At 51.0% G+C, this 16,251-nt stretch overlaps 1 long non-coding RNA gene and 3 other non-coding genes across 7 annotated transcripts; all 4 read left to right on the top strand.

Moving 5' to 3' along the window:
- The first annotated feature begins 7,013 nt into the window (after positions 1 to 7,013).
- LOC118881539 lies at positions 7,014 to 15,809 on the top strand. 4 transcript variants are annotated; one of them, XR_005016562.1, is made up of 7 exons: positions 7,014 to 7,177; positions 8,982 to 9,229; positions 10,568 to 10,827; positions 11,912 to 12,064; positions 12,244 to 12,428; positions 13,540 to 13,639; positions 13,717 to 15,809. It is a non-coding gene; the product is annotated as an uncharacterized LOC118881539 (long non-coding RNA). The 4 variants fall into 4 exon arrangements; XR_005016559.1 differs by having other exon boundaries at positions 13,746 to 15,807; XR_005016561.1 differs by lacking the exon at positions 8,982 to 9,229 and having other exon boundaries at positions 10,752 to 10,827; positions 13,746 to 15,808.
- LOC118882162 lies at positions 8,404 to 8,537 on the top strand. The gene has a single exon (XR_005016711.1). It is a non-coding gene; the product is annotated as a small nucleolar RNA SNORA71 (small nucleolar RNA).
- LOC118882159 lies at positions 9,691 to 9,824 on the top strand. The gene has a single exon (XR_005016708.1). It is a non-coding gene; the product is annotated as a small nucleolar RNA SNORA71 (small nucleolar RNA).
- On the top strand, positions 11,394 to 11,524 carry LOC118882161. Its single transcript, XR_005016710.1, has one exon. It is a non-coding gene; the product is annotated as a small nucleolar RNA SNORA71 (small nucleolar RNA).
- Positions 15,810 to 16,251: the final 442 nt, after the last annotated feature.

Here is a 16,251-nt window from a genome sequence, read left to right on the forward strand (position 1 = left end):
AAGGGATATTTGTCCACCCATGTGCATGGCAGTACTATTCACGATAGCCAAAAGGTAGAAGCTACTCAAGTGTCCATTGATGGATGAATGGATAAACAAAATGTGGTCTATACATACAATGGAATATTATTCAGCCTTAAAAAGGAAGGAAATTCTGACAAATGCTACAACATGGATGAACCTTAATAATATTACGTTAAGTAAAATAAGCCAGTTATGAAAGGACAAATACTATATGATTCCACTTATATGAGGTACCCAGAGTAGTCAGATTCAGAGACAGAAAGTAGAATGGTGGTGGCCAGGGGCTGGGGATAGTGGGGAATAGGGAGTTAGTGTTTAATAGGTACAGCGTTTCAGCTTGAAAGATGAAAAGAGTTCCGGAGATTGATTGTACAACAATGCGAATGTACTTGACACTACTGAACTGAGTATTTAAAAATGACTGGGGCTTCCCTGGTGGCGCAGTGGTTAAGAATCCGCCTGCCAATGCAGGGGACACGGGTTCAAGCACTTGTCCAGGGAGATCCCACATGCCGCGGAGCAACTAAGCCTGTGCACCACGACTACTGAGCCTGCACTCTAGAGCCCGCAAGCCACAACTACTGAGCCCTCGTGCCGCAACTACTGAAGCCCGTGTGCCTAGAGCCCATGCTCCACAACAAGAGAAGCCACTGCAACGAGAAGCCTGCGCACCGCAACGAAGAGTAGCCCCTGCTTGCTGCAACTAGGGAAAGCCCACACGCAGCAACGAAGACCCAATGCAGCCAAAAATAAATAAAATAAAAATGATTAAGATGGTAAATTTTTTTTAAAATGATTTGCTTATTTATTTATTTATTTATTTATTTATTTATTTATATGGCTGTGTTGGGTCTTCGTTTCTGTGCGAGGGCTTTCTCTAGTTGTGGCAAGCGGGGGCCACTCTTCATCGCGGTGCGCGGGCCTCTCACTATCGCGGCCTCCCTTGTTACGGAGCACAGCTCCAGACGTGCAGGCTCAGTAATTGTGGCTCACGGGCTCAGCTGCTCCGCGGCATGTGGGATCTTCCCAGACCAGGGCTCGAACCCGTGTCCCCTGCATTGGCAGGCAGATTCTCAACCACTGCGCCACCAGGGAAGCCCAAGATGGTAAATTTTATGTTATGTGTACTTTACAATTCAAAAATTTAAAAATAGGTAAAATAATGCATTGAAAAACATGAATACCATAAGTGCTTTTTTCTTTTTAGCTTTTGGCTTATCGTCAGCTAGTAATACATTTTAGCTATCACCATCATCATCACGATTATCATAATTTGATAAAAATTACTATTCATTCATAACTTTGAAAGATTCTTAGAATTCTAAAATTAGAATAAACATCATAAACCATCGGTCAATATCACATGTAATGGTGAAATCATAGAAGAATTCTTCTATTTTTATCCTAGAAGTCCCAGAAAAATAGTCAGGGATGTCTGCTGCCCTTGGCCAGGACAACCCAAGGTCTTAAGAGTAAAGAATTGATATAGTCAGCTAGCATGGTGAGAGATAACGACCCAAAGTCAAATATTGTTATCCCGGAAGGCCCAGGTATTCAGGCAAGAAAGTTCATGATTCTCAAGCCAAGAAAGCTTAAGTATAATTAATCACAAACATCTCAGTTATTTAGTTAGCAAAGGAGGTCCAAAGTTGTTGTTCAGGGAAACCCAAGTTAATTAGCTAAGACCATCCAGATTCATTAGTCAAGAAGGTTGTTTTCAAGGATTGTCCACCACAGATAGAAGGAAAGTCCGATGTCACCAGCGAAGGTTATCAGTCTTTTGCTTGGACTCCGGTCCCCCAGGGCCCAGCCCTGCCTGTTTGGGAAGGGAGTGGGCCACCTCTTCTCCTGTCTGTCCGCATGGCAGAGGCCTGAGCCATTTAGACTTTCACTGAGCCCACATTGACCCCCCTCTCCGGAACCAGTGGCCTTCAGCCCAGGACAAAAATGAACCAGAAGCAGAACTAGTGACAAAGAGGCTGTGGGGGTCAGACGACCAGCGAGGGGACACAGGGAGGAGGAGATGCTGACACCTCGGTGGGAACTGACCCTGCCGGGGAGACCCTCTGTCTCATCTCAGTGTGTCTGAGCATCCAGTGAGGGCCTGGGGGCTGCTGGAGGCTCCCAAACAGGCCCAGACCCAGGCCATGGGGCAGCAGAGGCCCTGGGTGGCTGGACTGGCCAAGGCTACCACTGGGCCTCAGTCCCAGCCTGCAGGAGCCCAAGCCTATTCCTCCCGAAAGATGCAGTAACAGATAATCAGTAAGACGGCGAGGAGGAAGATGAACAGAATAAGCAAGACCGCCAGCATGCTGATCATTCTTAGTGCGGGGACAGGGCTTGGAGATCCTGCGGGGCTCACCGGGCCAGCTGCTGACTTCCAGCCTAGACCCTGGGCATCACCTCCTTGGGACAATCTGTCTAGCCAGCCGAGACCCCATCTCCCCATCCCCCCCATCTCCAGGCTCCAGGAATCTCTCAGCCACTGTGAGGTCACAAACTCCAAGATGATGGAAGGTTGGCCTCCCAGACACAGCCCAATCCTTTATAAATGTGACCAGTATGTTGAAAGAGGGACTTCTGGTATGTCATCATAAAAACATTTTTTTTTTGCCTGTCTCTTTAAGCTTTCTAAGTGGAAGTGTCTTTTCCCTGCCCCTAGAAAAATATCAGGCAGCCATCAGTCTTCTGATCATTCTTAGGTAACAAGTCTTGTATTACTAAAAATGGGGAACATAGTTTTCATTCAATTATTTTAAATGTCCATCTCATGTATTAATCATGTTTTCAATGATCATTGATAGGTCAGACTTCTCTGCTCTCCATCAACTGGGGCCAAGCATAGGGTGGGTTGCTGTCTGCTGGGAGGGGATGGGAACCTTCTCCCCTTACTTATGCAAATGTGTTTCTCTTCACCAGGTTTCTGCCCACTCTCCCCAGCCCACCCCCACTCTCAATACCTCCAGGATCAGATGGAATGACGAGTGAGATGGGGGAAACATTTCTCTCCAGGCTGGGCATGAAATTAACGCTCAGTATTCTCCCTCAGCCCCTATTTCAGGGGTTCGTCAGAGACCCCCCCTCCTGGTGCCCTTTGACTGTACCCCCAGTGATGTGAACAGGCCCTCTTCTTGGGGTCCCCTCCCCCTAGCAGGCTCCCTGTAGGGCAGAACCTCTTGGGCAGCAGGTGGACAGTCCTATCCCAGATTTTACACCTGTTGAAGGAGACAATGAACTTTTGACTGAGGAGTGGGTTGGGCACGGGTCACCTGTGCTCCCCAACTCCAGGTGACATTTATCAAGTTCCCATGTGTTCCTGCTGAAGTTCCTGGTATGAGGATCACCAGAGAAAGGGGAAATTCCTCCTACTCTCCCTCTTGGGGGCAAGGTGGGGGGTGACTATTTTAAGACACAGAGTCCATAATTCCCTCTCTTTTTCATGTCTAACACTGTACTGAAGACCCTCAAATTAGAAGAGAGAACTGAGTCACAAGTAACCATTTACCAGTTATTTTCTTCCTAAATTCTGCATCTGGTCCAATGCCTTCTTTAGAAGGCCGCTGCCATGATAGCAGGTGGAACCTTCAAAAACTGCCAAGATTGAACCACCTTTTACCTACCACAACTGTGATTTGTTGTTGTTACACGGTTCATTCCACTATCTTGGTGCCTCCTTGGTGCTTTGGCTGAAATGTCCATTTTAATAGCCTGTTACGCTAACAGCAAACATCAGCCATGCCTCTTAGATGCCCAGCCTCCTCTAGGCACTGGGGATGCAGAAATGAACCAGCCTAGATCCCCTCCCTAGCATCATGGGTGCAAAGGGTACAGGAGATCATCTAGGTTGGAATTGTGGCTCTGCCCCTTCCCAGCTTTTGGAAGGCACCTTTCCCTTAATCTCCAGCTCAGAACAATGAGGCTTCCAACCTGAGTGTTGCAGGAGGCCCAGACCCCCCTAGGATGTCCCAGGCTCATGGGTGGCGGGGGCCTGTGGTAGGGACATGCTCTCAGCCTCCTGCTTGCTGCTTTTCTCCTCTGGCTCTGAAGGGCTGATCAAAGCCAGGTGGCCTTAGACGTGTGCTGATATACAGCAGCCACGAGACACGTGCAGCCACATGCGGCACAGAGCACTGGAAACGTAGTCGGTCCCAACTGCAATGCGCTGTCGGTATAAAACAAGCACCGATTCCAAAGACTTTGAACAAAGGAAAAGAAATCGTAAATATCTTATTAATAAGTTAAAAATATTGATTACACACTGAAATGTAATATTTCGGTTATCTTGGGTTAAATAAAATATACTATTAAAATTAATTTCACCTTTTTGGGTATCTTTTTATTTTTTTTAATTTAAAAAAAATTTTTGGCCGTACCGCATGCGGCATGTGGGATCTCAGTTCCCAAACCAGGGATGGAACTTGTGCCCCCTGCAGTGGAAGCATGGAGTCTTAACCACTGGACCGCCAGGGAAGTCCCTAAATTTTTTATTTTTAATTTGTTTATTTTTATTGAAGTAGAGTTGATTTACAATGTTGTGTTAATTTCTGCTGCTGTACAGCAAAGTGAATCAGTTATACACATATATACCTTGTTTTTTTAAATTTTAGTTCACTTTAATTTTATTATTTATTTTATTTTATTTTTAATTTTATTTATTTATTTATGGCTGTGTTGGGTCTTCGTTTCTGTGCGAGGGCTTTCTCTAATTGCGGCAAGCGGGGACCACTCTTCATCGCGGTGCGCGGGCCTCTCACTATCGCGGCCTCTCTTATTGCGGAGCACAGGCTCCAGACGCGCAGGCTCAGCAATTGTGGCTCACGGGCCTAGTTGCTTCGCGGCATGTGGGATCTTCCCAGACCAGGGCTCGAACCTGCATCCCCCGCATTGGCAGGCCGACTCTCAACCACTGCGCCACCAGGGAAGCCCCTACCTTGTTTTTTATAGTCTTTTCCATTATGGTTTATCCTAGGATACTGAATATAGTTCCCTGTGCTATGCAGTAGGACCTTGTTGTTTATATGTTCTGTACATTTGGTACCTTTTTAATGTGGCTCCTGGAAGGTTTAAAATTACACATGCGGCCGGCCGGCATTATGTTTCTACTGGATAGTGCTGCCTTAGGCTCTTCAAATACAGCACACTGTCTCTGCCTCATAAATAATCTCACGGTGTCCTCACAGTGACAGAAGCCCTGGGCTTTCGCAGAAATACCAAAGTATAGTAACTACCGTGCCTGGCCGTCTGCTCTGTGCTGTGTTCTCGGTGTGCACTGTTTCACTTAATTCTCACAGCAACACTATTGGGGGAGGGGGGACCATGACTCTGCCCATTTCCAGAAAAGCAAAACTAAGGCCAGGCAAAGTTAGGTCACTTAGCCAAAGCCACAGGGAGAGTAAGGGCAAGAGCAGGAGGCAGCAGAGGACACTGGGGCTGTGTGCACACCTGACCCCTTTGTCCAGTGTCCTTCCCGCCACAGCATCCCACGGCCCCTCCTCATCACGGAGAGCCCCAGTGTTCTCACAGTGTTAGAATCCCACAGGCTCCTCCCAGGTACAGAAGATGGAGTGTTCTCACCCTCAGAGAACCCCCCCCCCACCATTTCCTTCTCCGTTGCATCGGTCAGGCCTGGATTTCCACACTGTGCTGACTTAGTGAAGTGCCAGGAATCTGAAGTGGGGAGACGCTTGCTCGGACACAAGGGTGGGCTGTTTGCACTTGAGAATGTGGACCAAGTCAGTGGCAGGGTTGCCTCAGGTCTGAGAGATACACCCGGCCCAGGATGCAGGCAGTGTTAGTGCTTGTGGGATTAGGGGCCGAGAGCCCCCCTCTCAAGCCTCTCTGTAGTGCCATCGGGAGTATGGGACCTCTGTCTGTCTTCTCTGGCACAATGCAAATCTGACCAGGTCCCCGAAATGCAAATTTGATCAAGTCCCTCTGCTTCAAGACTGCTTTTACTTTTAGGATGACGTTTTAGCAGAGTACTTGCCCACCTCTGTAGGCTTATCTCCTTGTCACCCTCATGTTCCAGTTTCAGGTCATCTGAACAATATTTTAGTCTGGTGATGTGTCCAAATAAGTATACGGCCATAATTCATTCATTTGTTCAACTGTGCCAGCCACTAAACTGAATACAATGGTCAATCGGACAAGATCCCTATTGTCTAAACTCAACACAATACATGAGCTCTTCAACCTAAATATCCATCAACAAGTGAATGAATAAAGAAGATGTGGTACAGATATACAATGGAATACTACTCAGCCATTAAAAAGAATGAAATAGTGCCATTTGCAGCAACATGGATGGACCTGGAGATTGTCATACTGAGCGAAGTAAGTCAAAGACAAAGACAAATATCACAGGATATTGCTTACATGCGGAATCTTAAAAAAAATGATCAAACAAACTTATTTACAAAACAGAAACACACTCACAGACTTAGCGAACGAATTTATGGTTACCAGCAGGAAAGGGTGGCAGGGGAGGTATAGATTGGGAGATTGGGATTGACATGTACACACTGCTATATTTAAAATGGATAACCAACAAGGACCTACTGTATAGCAGGGGTAACTCTGCTCAATACTCTGTAATAACCTAAATGGGAAAAGAATTTGAAAAGGAATAGATATATATATCTGTATAACTGAATCACTCCGCTGTACACCTGAAGCTAACACAATATTATTAATCAGCTATACTCGGATATTAAAAAAAAAAAAAAAAGAACTTTTGCTAATTAAAGCTCTTCATGTGGAAGAGTCACCATTCCTACAAATTAATGACAAATCAGTGACAACAAACAGAACACACAGAAAAGCAAAACAGGTGAGGGAATGTTATTTTCAAAATTTCAGACTGCTTCTGGAAATTACCAAGTCATCCCGACGCAGAACTCGGGCTCCGCTCCACCAGAGGCCGCTGCAGGACCGCGCGCAAGGGATCCGCTCCCGGCGACGCCGCTCTAGGCCGCAGGCCTGGTCTCTGCTGCAGTTCCGCCGCCGCTGCGCGGGTGGAGAAGGTTCCCGGCTCTGGTGGTTTCTGTTTCTCTTGGATCCACGCCATCTCCCAGCACCCGCTGACATCCGCACCTTCCCGCACTGTCTGCTGTGTCTCCGCCTCTGTCCCGCGCCATCTCTCACGGCGCCCCGGGTGCGTTACTGCGGGGAGCGCTGGGCACGTGGTCTGCTCCGCCCCCACCCCACCCTAAGGGGAAACTGAGGCCCGAGGGGGCGGGGAGCGCCGCATGTCGACTTCTCGGCCCTTTGTCTTCGACAAAGAGGCCTCGGGTCACCGCGCCACCGGCCGGCGCCGTCTCGGAGCCTCACCCGCCCCGTGGGGAGACTTGTGCCCGCTGATGTCGAGAGACCGGTCGGGTGACGCGTGGGCCCGAGGTCCCGCAGGGGGTCGTGCAGAGCCCGTGTGAACCTGGCCCGAGGGGCGCCAGAGCCCCTGATTCACTGCCCATCACCTCCGACTCCAGCGTTTCACGCCCCAAAGCCGCTCGTCGGTTACCGGCCAAATACTCTGGTGACCGTTAGCCCATTTCCCCTTAATAAGCTTTAAGGGAAAGTGTTGAAACCTCCATTTTCCAAACGGGCGTTTGAGCTCTAAAGTGAGGGCGCCGCAGGGCCCCCGAGGGGCAGAGTCTGGCTTCCTGTCCCTGCTTCGCACCGAAGCCCTTCCGCACCCGTTCCCTGGCCGGGCCCTGCGCTGCTGAAGACCCTCCCTCGAAGGGCTTTGCTGCGCCTGCCTCTGCCAGCGCCCCCTCCTCTCCTGCAGGACCCTGAGCGCACTGCCTCTGCGCCCCACTGTGTCCAGGGGCTGAGCTGTCCCTTGGGCACGTGCTGCTCCTGAGGGCCTTGAACTGGGGGCCGTGGCCTTCCTGCCCCGCCGCAGAGGGGGTGGTCCCTGGGCTTAGGGGGTTCTGGGAACTGTCTTGCAAAGCCTTGTGCAGGAGGCTGGGGCTGGGTTTGGGGGCCAGAAAGGCCTGAGTTCAGATGCTGACGCAGCCCCTCGTTAGCCGTGGAACCTCGGGTGAGTTACTTCATTCTCCTGAGCTCTCCTTTCGTTTGAGGGGGGAAACAGCAGGCAGTCCGGGAGGGCATAGGCCTGGTCTGTGTCTTTGAACCCCCAGTGCCTGGCAAGTGGTTAGTAGGTACTTAGTTGGTATTTCAGGGGTGGATGAGTACTTGAGGCATTTTTACGAGAAGCTGGTCTTCCTGTGGCCTCTGTTGATGAGGGGAGATGGAGTCTTTCCATGAAGTGAGGATAGCTTTGGGGTCCCGGGCTTGGCTGGGCAGCTTTCCCCTGCCTGGGCGGAGAGCCGGCTGCTAACATGGGCTCCTCTGCCTGGCTCTTCTTCTGCCCTTTGTTGCCCCTGCATTGGGAAGTGATCGTGGGCTGGCTGTGCCCTGGTCACTGGTAGTGCCGGCAGAGGAGTTGCTGAAAGCGTTTCCCCGTGTTTGGAGGGTTCACTCCTGTCCCTTCCGAACTCTGGAGCTGTCCCACGCGGCCTTCCTCCCACCACCTTTTTATTATTTTACTTATGTATGATTGCACACCGCACGGCTTGCCGGATCTTAGTTCCCTGACCAGGGATTGAACCAAGGCCATGGCAGTGAAAGCGCACGGAGTCCTAACCACTGGACCACCAGGGAACTCCCCCCACCACCTCTTTAGATGTCTCCTGGCACCTGGCGTCTGTTGAGTGCCCTCTGCCTGGCTTAGTGCTGGTTTCTCTGAGGCTTTAAAAAAGGAGAGTGGGAATGGGTCTTGCCACAGCTGTGGTCTTCTGACCCTGGTCTCCAGTCTCAGCAGCCCTGTGTTCTTTTCTGCCTCTGGATTTGAAGTGGTTCCAGGCTACCTGTGTCCTGGTCATTGGTAATATGGGCTGAGGAAAAGTTGCAAGATTTTCCCCATGTTCAGGGGACCCATACTTGTCCCTTCCATGCAGGACAGGCTTCAGTGACTAGCAGTGACCAAGTATGAGGCCGTCTGAGGATGGAGGGAGTCAGGCTGTAGTGCGTTCATTGCCTGAGACCCGAATCCCCCCAGCACACACGCCGTGTTTTCCTGTCGATGAGCATGATGGTGTCCTGCCAGCTGGGCAGATCCCGGGACGGCTTCTTGTCCCCTGCAGGAGTGTCACGTGGCTCTTGTTGCATGAGACGCGTCGTCAGGGAGAGCGGGACTGAGTCCCGGGTGAGTGGTGTCCCGCCGGTTCTCTAGTACTTGGGTTGTGTGCAGGGTGTGAGGCCAGAGGTGCTGGGTGCTGAGGTGTGGAGAGTGAGGGTGCAGTGGAGGCGTGGACCCCCTTCTGCTCCTGAGAGCCTGGATGGAGGCTGCTGTGATGTTGAGAGGACAGAGATTCACATCCAGTGACCAGCCAAGTGCCCTTCTGTGAGCCTGAGCGAGAATTCTGTCAGGGGTTCAATCCTGGTGCCACTTACACACATTCCTTCAGTACCTAAGAGTTCTCAGTATTTCTGCCGTTAGTCTTCTCTTCAGCTCTTGGCAGGGACTGGTGAATCATCGGGTGGTTCTGTCATCTCAGGCTGTATGTCTGGTCAGTGACCTGTCTGCTGGTCTGTTCCTAGGCCAGGCCGTTTCCCAGGATGCTGGCAGTGGCCTCGCTTCTCAGCTCCCTCACGGCCCTTTTCTGCCCCTGCATTCGAAAGTGATCGTGGGCTGCCCATGCCCTGGTCATTGATAGTGCAGGGAGAGGAGTTGCTGAAAGCCTTTCCCCGTGTTTGGAGGGTTCACTCCTGTCCCTTGCAAACTCTGGAGCTTTCGTACATGTCTTTCTTCCCACTGATTTGTGTTGCTTCCTGGTCCCTGGCGCTGTGTGCTCACTTGAGTGCCCCTTTTCCCGAACAGGGCCCTGCCTCAGCAGTTCACGGGCTGGCAGTGGAGGGCTCCCCTCCGGAAGTTCTCTGATTCCCCATCGCACCCCTTCCTCATCCCACATCCTCAGCCCCGCCCCTCAGCACTGATCACACCTAGAAAAGTGTTGATTTGCTGATCGTGCCCCTTATGCTGTAATCTTGAGGGCAGTGCCTCCTTGTTTTGCGTTGCGTCTGGTGCCTGATGCATAGCACCTGGACCAAAAAAAAACCCCGAAGAGGTGGAGATGACCCACCTGTTGTGAGGTGACAGGGCTCCTCCCATTGCAGAGTGTCAGGGAACCAAGCCCTCCAGCAAGCCAGCCTGCCGGGTCAGCCTCCTTTTCTCCACTGGAATTGTTGTTTCTGTAATGAAAGGTAGACTTACTATAATCTGCCTTTAATCCTGGTCATGACCAGGGCCCGTGGTCCGCTGTGGTTGATTTTCTAGTGACCGACCTGGACAAAGCCCAGTATAGTTGAGGATGCATGTGTAAGTCGCCCTTATACTACGTAGCAGGCACAGGGCCCTCCCCCGACCTGTTACCCCTCCCGGTCCATTCTAGTCGTTGCCAGGCAGCCACAGCCTGCAGACTGGTTAGCAGCAAATTGATCACACTTGGCACACAGGGTAACGTGGCTGTTATTCCTGTCGCAGATGACCTGCAGACCCCTTCCTAGGGCCAGATCGTCCTTGTTCCTGATACCGTAGTGTGGCTGTTCAGGTACTGCAGTAACAGCCTGCCTTCGTGGGTGCTAGAAACTGCCAGCTGCTGTGCCAAGTGTTCCGTGTGTCCCCCGGGGCCTGCTGTGAGTGTCCGTTCACCGATTTTCCTTTGCAGCTGGGTCTGTGTGCACAGAGGCTCCACAGGAGGCGTCATCTTCGTGTCAGCCAGGCGCTAGGCCCTGGGGCCCCAGGTAAGGCTTTTGGACCTTTCTCTGGAATTTTGTGTTTTTTGTAAAGTCACGTGCGTGTTTTCTGGGGCTTGGGTGATCATGTAAGGGGAAGTGCGGTGACAGTAGCATCCTGCTGTGGGGCAGTCCCCCACATGCCTAGGGGAGGGCCCTGTAGAAACCTGCTTGGGTGAAGGGCTCTCCGGGGCATCTCCCTTCCGAGCCCTGGGGTGTCAGTGCAAGTACTGTTGTGATGGAGACCGGTCCCGCCTCTCAACCTGTCTAGCGCTGTGACCCCATCTCAGACTCCACATCTTCATCTGAAGAGCAAAGCTGGGATAGCAGCAAAAGTCCTAAAAAATTTTTCATGGTGGTGCCATGACCACATGATCCTGATCTTTTTCAGCCCGAAAGCATTTCCAGTTTTTTATGCTGGAAGTGTCTTGACTCCCCCTGGCAGGGAGGTTTTGTGGGGTCTTGGCAGGACACGACAGAAGCTGCTGGGACTCGGCTGGGCTGGGCTGCTCTCCCTGACCCAGGCCCCTGGCTCCAGCCTCCCGTCCTTCCTGGCTCTTTCTGTCCTTTTCTGCTCCTGCATCGAAAGTGATCGTGGGCTGCCCGTGCCCTGGTCATCGATAGTGCAGGGACAGGAGTCGCTGAAAGACCTTCCCCGTGTTTGAAGGGCCCAGTTGTCCCTTCCAAACCCTGGAGCTTTCACACACTAGCTTTTTGGTCCTGCCATTTCCTTCAGAGCACGGGCCTTTGCCGGCCCACATGTGATATGGTGACCGGGCTGGGCCCCGGGCTTGTGGAGGTTCACTTTGTCTTTGAAGTAAAGGAGCCTCCGGACAGAAACCAGTGCATACATTTGTATTTGGACCTCACACTGGAATAAGTTCAGATAATGCTGAAGGGCACGTGGGAGAACTGTAAATCGTGGGTTCTGCTCTATGAACTTCACAGGAATGGAGGACAACCCATAATAATAGATTACTCAAGGCAGCCCATGACCGACATGCTTGTTTGTGTGTTGACTTTGCTCCTTTACTCTTTTTTTGGTTTTTTTCCCTTTACTGTTTCTTGAGCACAATGTGTATTGCTTCTCCAGGAGCCGCCAGTAATGTCGAATATGTGGAGAAAGAAAAATAAAGGTGGGCCAGATGTAGGAGCAAAGAGGGGTCCTACCAACTCTGAATCATTCAGAAAGGTTCCATTCATCACGGTCTGCCAGAAGCCCGAGGAGTTTTCTTGTCAGTCACTGGTGAGAGAAGAGTGCCCTGACTCACCAACCTCTTTGTAGCCCCCGCTTTTAACCTGTGCTTTTGTGGGTTCTCTTTTAAAAAGGGTGACCCCAGGTGTTCACTGGAGAAGAAATCCCAGGCCTGTGGGTCTGTGAGTCTGTATCTGTAGACTCAAGGCTTGCTTTCTGGTTCATGTTAGGATGTTGTGTGGCAGGAGGAGTCCCCAGCCATGTAGTCAGCCGTCAGCAGGGGCTGCCCTTCTGCCTTTCTGCGCTGCAGTTGTGTTGGGTGGAGGCCGCAACCCTGCACCGGCGCCTTCGCTTGGTAGACTCTGCAGGGGCAACGTGGTGCTCCCAAGAGGCGTGTCTGGCTCCCAGACAACAGGTGAGGTGGGGTCCCACTCACCACCCACTTTTGGCCTGAGGGCTCCTTTTCTTCCATCTACATTTGAGTTTCTCCTGTTTGATCCTGTTTTGCCAGATGTTTTTGTTCTCATCTCATGATGACGTGAAAGTAGTGAGACTAATATATGTGAACCACCTGGTCCTCGGTAGCCGTCTAACAAATCTGAGACTTCCCTTGTCTTTCAAACCTGCCCTCTGCCCCTTCGCATCAGAGGCTTGTCCTGTCCCACAGCCTGGTCCCTGGTCCTGGGGCTCCTCAGGCAGCCTGGAGGATTTAATGGCTGATGGTGACCATTTTGAAAAGACTTTATCTTCCCCCCGTCCCCCCCCCATCCCAGACCTGGCACTTTAAACCTCTGGGTGCAAAGTCCCACACGTTGAGTTGGGGGTCACTTGTGTAGTGTCCTCAAGCGTTAATGATATTTTCTCATTTATCCTTCAAATGGGCCTGGCAGTCTTGATTTTCACCCATCTGGGCACCTAATGAGTCTTTCTGGAAGTTTCTCTTTCAATTGCCCTCCTTGGGTGGGCATATTAAGTGGGTCTCTGCAGAATAGGATGACAGCTACTGGGGCCTTGGGACGGACTGGGCAGAGAAGTAATGACGGTGGTGAGAGAACTGCTGAGGACGGTGGTCCATCCTTTGATCAAGATGCAGTGGGAACTTGGTGTCAAAGTCTTTGACAGCTCAGATTGAGCTCTGGTGTATCTGGTCAGTTGCCTTGATCGGGAACTGCTTGAAAGAAAATTGTTTATTCTAAAAACCGAAACTTTGAGGTGTTTTCCTTTATTATCCCGTCTATTCTGGTGATATCTAAGGTCAGTTTTTTTTGTTTGTTTGTTTTTAATATTTATTTATTTGGCTGTGCTGGGTCTTAGTTGGCGGCATGTGGGATCTAGTTCCCTGACCAGGGATCGAACCCGGGCCCTGTGCATTGGGGAGCGTGGAGTCTTAGCCTCTGGACCACCAGGGAAGTCCTATTCTGGTGATACCTACTAGGGCCTAGTCGATTGGGACCCTCTCAGTGATGTTACTTGGGGAGAAGATGGTGCTGGAGATTAAATGCTTATATAGTTCTTCTCCCTCCTAGGTCAGCATTAGATCTGGAGATCGTTGAGGAAGTCCCAGGGCCATGAGTCAGTGACTTTGGGGTGACTTGGGATCTGGCATTGCTGGTATTTCTCCCCAGGGTGAGTTAATGCCACGGGCTGGGAACCCACGGCCAGAGGGTTGGCTGGTTTGAGTTTATGCAAATGGGAACTCCCAGCCGTTGGTCTCGCCTTTCCTTTCTTGTAGATTCCTTTTGTTCGTGGACACCAACGGGGCAGAGAATGGAGAGTGCAGTCCACACATGAAGAGCTCCCCGCCGCCTGCTCGGAGTGTCATGGGAGAACTGTTCACTCAGCACGAGAAATCAGGGCAAAGCGCTGGGACTGGGGGCTTGGGGTCCCCTTCAGCTGGCTCTGAGTCCCGACAGCAGTGCGCTTGGACGCCGTGGCCGGGGAAGGCCGGCCCCCGTCCCTCTGCCGTGCCTGCGTGGCTTCAGTGACCGAGAGTTTGTCTCTTGAGTTGGCAGCCGCTCATCATCATCACTTTTCTCTCCACGCATCCGTTCAATAAACCGTATGCACCCCCCACCCCCCGCCTGTGTTTTAAGTCAGTAACAAGCCACGTGCCAGCGAGGCTGGGCAGGGAGAAAGTGGGTCACAGGCCAAATCCTGTTTTCACTCTGAGCCTTTCCGTCCTGCTCCTGAGGCTTGGCACACGGGCTGTTGTTTGAGGTGTTCTGTTAGGACGGGGGTGAACAAACGCTGGTGGTTGGCTCAGGTTAGGACCTGTGAGAGTTGAGGGCGTCGAGGAACAGTCAGGCCAGGGCTTGGGAAGGGTGATGGGGACCGGAGTGAGACAGGTGCTGATGGCACGGGGGAAGCTGTGGGTGCCTGGCTCATGAGTACGTACCTGCTTGTGTGACCAACTGGCCTAGTTTGCCTGGAATTGAGGGGTTTCTCAGACATGGGAATTTTATTGCCAAAACCAGGAAAGTCCTGGGCAAACTGGAACAAGTTGGTCAACTTATCTGGGTGTAAAATACATGGTGTCAACTTGAGAGGACAGGTTACTGAGTAAAGGTGAGAATGGTGAACGTGGAGCTGCCATTGGTGGACTCAGTCTTTTGGAGATAATTGGGGTAAAATCAACAGTTGCACTGAGGACATGTATGTGAACTTTTTAATCTCCATTTTATAGATGGAGGAGTCTACATGAGGAAGTATGTCCCAAAGGCTGTGATGAAAGGCTGGACTTAATTGTCCAGTTTCTGCATTTGGAATTGAAACCACCTTGGCTGAGCTGAGGCAGGATTCAGGCTGTCAGGCCTGCCTGGTGGCTTTGACACCCTGAAGGTCTGTGCAGGGGCAGGCATTCTTCATGGCTGAAATGTTCTGCCCTGCTAGCCATTCTTCATGGCTGAAATGTTCTGCCCTGCTAGCCGGTTCCTGGTAGAGGCATCCAGAAGCGGGAAGTCCTTTTTCTGTCTCACTCCAAGGACTATCCTCTGACTTCTGTTTGCCACCTTTATTCAGCTGGTTGTAGCTGCCTGGAAAGATGCTGAGAGAAGGAGTCTGGGTCCACTGGAGATAGCTGTGGCTGAGCGTGACGTTTGCTGCCGTGCAGGCCAGTCCTTGACCAGTGTTCCTGGGGACACCGGGCACTGGTCATCGTGCTAGCCCTGTTCTACCGCAGTGTGTGAAGCAGGAGCCATCCCAGGCCTGTAGGGCCTGAGGAGATCTGAGGAGAGCATTCATCCAAGGTGACCCAGGAGCCAGGCTTAAGGTCAGTAAGGCACAAACCTTGGCTGGGAAACTAGGCCTCACTGGAGCAGCTGGTGGGAGATTAACCAGACATCATACTAGACATAGGGGTACAATGGTGAATAAGACAGTTTGTGCCCTAAAAAGGGTCACCAATAAATATATAGATAATGTCTCCACACACCAAACGTTACAGGACATGCACTTCTGGGCACTGTAGGTATTGGGGATGCAGCTTTAAACAAAACGGGGTGCCTCCTGGAGCTTGTTTAGAACTGCTGTCCATTATGGCAAGCCACCAGACACCTGTGGCTATTTTAATGGATTTAAATAAAACTTTTAAAATTCAGGTCTTCAGTTTTATCAGCCACATTTCAAGTGCTCAGTAGCCACAAGTAGCTGCGGGGTTGGACAGTGCAGATACATAGAATATTCCCATCACTGCAGGAGGTTCAGACAGCACCAGTCTAGAAAATAAGGAGTTGAATTCCGTGAAAGGAGTTGCTGGGACACCTTTACAGAAAGGCTGTCATTTGAGGAGCCCAAAGAGGGCTGCTGTGCCTGGCGCTGCATTCCTGTGATGGTGAGTGGGGGGGGTTGGGTAAATCGGGGGCATCAGCCTGGAGGGGGCGTGAGAGCACTGGCGTCTGAGTCACCGACCTGGGGTCTAACCCAGCAGGGTGACGTGATGTGAGTTTCCATCACCTGACCTCCGTTTCCCCTTGTGAAATGAGAACCACACCTCCACAGGAATATGGTGAGGTAAGGATTAAACAGACTTGTATGTGGAAGCCTGTGTAGGGTGTGGCTTCAGAAAGTGTTCAATAACTGATAGCTATTATTATTTATTGAAGTTTCCTCTTTAATTTTTTTTTGGCTTTTTTCGGCCTTGAGACTTTTAGGGTATAGCCTGTAATGCTGAAGTTTCCAAGAAAGCAAAAATAGTTCCCCTCCTTTTACAACTTAAGATATGTATAATGCAATGATTAATA

This window comes from Balaenoptera musculus, chromosome 15, assembly GCF_009873245.2.
Source record: "Balaenoptera musculus isolate JJ_BM4_2016_0621 chromosome 15, mBalMus1.pri.v3, whole genome shotgun sequence".
NCBI lineage: Eukaryota > Metazoa > Chordata > Mammalia > Artiodactyla > Balaenopteridae > Balaenoptera > Balaenoptera musculus.